Source organism: Talpa occidentalis, unplaced genomic scaffold (assembly GCF_014898055.3).
Source record: "Talpa occidentalis isolate TD23 unplaced genomic scaffold, MPIMG_talOcc4v2.1 talOcc4.14, whole genome shotgun sequence".
NCBI lineage: Eukaryota > Metazoa > Chordata > Mammalia > Eulipotyphla > Talpidae > Talpa > Talpa occidentalis.
Window position 1 is genome coordinate 17,585,913 of NW_023601433.1, and position 2,777 is coordinate 17,588,689.

The window sequence follows — 2,777 nt, forward strand, 5'->3', positions numbered from 1 at the left end:
TACACTAGCCACAACAATATCAAAAATCCTTGACTTCATAATTCTACCTCTGAAAATTTATCTTAAGGAAAATATCAAAAATCTTTCCAAAAGCACCATAGAGCTTTAAGGTAATATTAAGTCTTTCCTGATCATGACACCACCCTTAGCTAGACAGAATTGCCGAAGAGTTCTGCGTGGGCTTGAAAAACCCTCTCTCCCTAAATGTCGCTGCTTCAGGACCACAGTCTAAGACAGCAATTCCAGAAACAGGCTCTAACTAGAATTCAACACCAGGTTACCATTGAGAAATGTCAGAACTGATTCTGCCATACCCCAAACACTATTTTTCTCATTGACCACAAGGCCAAGGTCATTCCTAATCACCTGGACACTTGTCATCATACACACCTGTGCACCTCCTACTCCAACCCACTGTCTCACCCTCCCTGGGCTCCACAAATACTTCCACTCTGCCTTCTGAAACTCCTGATCCAGCCATAGCAAAACTCTGTATCTCTAATTCTCCTCTAAATGTGGCCTTCTTGGGCCTCCCTAGTGGTGCAAGAGATTAAGCACAGCACTGTGAAGCTACCTGCAGCCTCTGCAGCATAAGTTCAATCCCCAGCTGGCCAGGGAGCTACCCACATGGCACAGCAGACCTCTCCTGTCTCGCCTGCTGCTCCCCTCAGCATTGTGTTTCAGTCAACCCACCTGTTCTGCTTCCACACTCTGTCTCTGGTGAATCCTCTCACCCCCACACCTCTGGCCTGTACCCCAGTTCTTGTATGCATAAATAAATCTAAATAAATAAATAAATAAATGTGGCCTTCTTCATGCATGGTCATCTTTCTCTCACCTCTTGCCCTGCTGAGCTGGGACCTGGGTGGCGTTAAGTTTTTCCTCCTCAGTGCTGCTTCCAGACTACGGTGACCCCTCCTGCCTCACGGTGCACCTTCCTCTGTAGCCTTCCATTCATGCCCTCTTACTCCTTGAAGATATAAACTCTTGGATAACCATCTGCCTCTTTTCCAGTCCTCTTGTCATAATTCTCAGGGGCCCCCCCTATGTAGGGAAACAATTCCTACACTGCTTTGTCTTATCATTTACTTAATCTTCTCACCTCCAGTGAAACTTGTCTTCCAGGCCAGGTCAGCTGTTAACTCCCAGGAACACCTCTCTTAGAATGTTAGTGTAAGTCACTGTGCTGCTTCCATGATCTTAATTTTAAGCATCTCACTTTGCAAACACCACATCCTATACGTGCAAAGCACCTATCACCTCCCGTCAGGCCTCATTCCCATAATACTTCTGCCTCACTGAGCTGGCAAATCCACTGCTCCTGTCACGTTTCCTTTGTCCATCATCTGCCTCAGATACTCACATCCTTCCTTCTACAGTTTAGATTCTAATGCCTCTTATTTTACATATTGCCTTGTGTAAGTTCTCATCTTCTTTTGCCCTTCTTCACACTCACCTATAAAAAAAAGCCCAACCCTGGTTAAATTCAACTCTCTGCCTCCTCCATATTTATACCAACAGAAGTGGGACATATGGAAGAAAAATCTCTCAAGTGTGCTTACTGTTCTCACTTAAATCCAGGAGTACGCATGACAAAGAGTCCTTAAAGCTGTCCTTCAATGCTACATCTCCCGTCTCTCATCTCTCAATGTTCTCTTTCCATACTCTGATTCCTCCTGCCCTTGTCCACCTGCCCTCCTCCACCTCCTCTGTGCCCCCAGCCAGCGGTCTCGCATTATGAGGTTTTCCTACCATTATGAGAATTATGAGCTTTCCCTACCACCAACCCAACTGCTCTGCTCTCTTCCTTCCTATTTCAACAGAGGAGCTGCTATTCCTCCTCTCTAAGGCCCCCAGCATTTCCTATAACTTTACGTCCCCCTCTCTATTCAACCATTCCCACCGGTATACAAACATGCTGTGATTTTTGCCATCTTCAAGCAAAAAAAGAAAACGTCCTTAACTTCAAAGCACTTCCGAGTACCTCTTCATGTTTCTTTGCCCTTTTATAACAAAGCTTCTCTACAGAATTATCTGATTCTCCCTTCCCATGCTCTCACGAATCTCCACCACTCCAGAGCAGCCCTTGCCAAGGTCAACAATGACCTTCACATTGACAAAAATGGTTAGTTTTCGTCTTATTTGTGTGTCTGCTGAGCAATACATCTTTCCTGAAAGTGTTCTGCATTTAGTTTCTAAGACACCAGCCTTCTTTGTTTCTTCTCCTCTCTCTCAGTTGGAGGGCTTCCTTCTTCCTAACTTCCGAGACAGCAGTTCTCCCACCTGCATGTTAGGACTCTCTGGAAAGTGTCTACAGAATTCTGAAACCTAGATTCTACACCAGATAACTGAGCCAGGAGCCCTGCAGAGGGAGGTGGTCCAGATACCACCATGTATTTTGGAATATCTGAAGGTGTTGCTATTGGGCAGCTGGGGCAAAGGCCACTGCTGGAAACATGGGCACAGGCAGAAGGCTGAGATTCTCAGACCACTCCTACCTTCTCCATCCACACTCACCCCCAGATGACAGCATCCATGCTGGGGATTCCCAAGTAACCATCTCCACCTTACCTTTCCTCCCAACTCCATACTTGTAAATTAGATAGAAAGAAAAAGAGTGTATATAAATGAAAATGAAAAATTAAATTTCATTTTAAAATTCAGATACTTCTTATAAAGTTAATCTCAAATGTGTCTTCTACAGAAGCAACTGATGACTATAGAGCAATGTCAAACAGTTCATTTTAAGAATAAATGCTATGGCCCAGAAATGAAAA

At 44.7% G+C, this 2,777-nt stretch overlaps 1 long non-coding RNA gene across 1 annotated transcript; it reads right to left on the reverse strand.

Moving 5' to 3' along the window:
• Positions 1-863: 863 nt before the first annotated feature.
• LOC119245203 (uncharacterized) lies at positions 864-1,698 on the reverse strand. The gene is made up of 3 exons (XR_005125207.2): positions 1,563-1,698; positions 1,103-1,456; positions 864-970 (listed from the first exon to the last, which is right to left on the reverse strand). It is a non-coding gene; the product is annotated as an uncharacterized LOC119245203 (long non-coding RNA).
• Between the last annotated feature and the right edge of the window lie 1,079 nt (positions 1,699-2,777).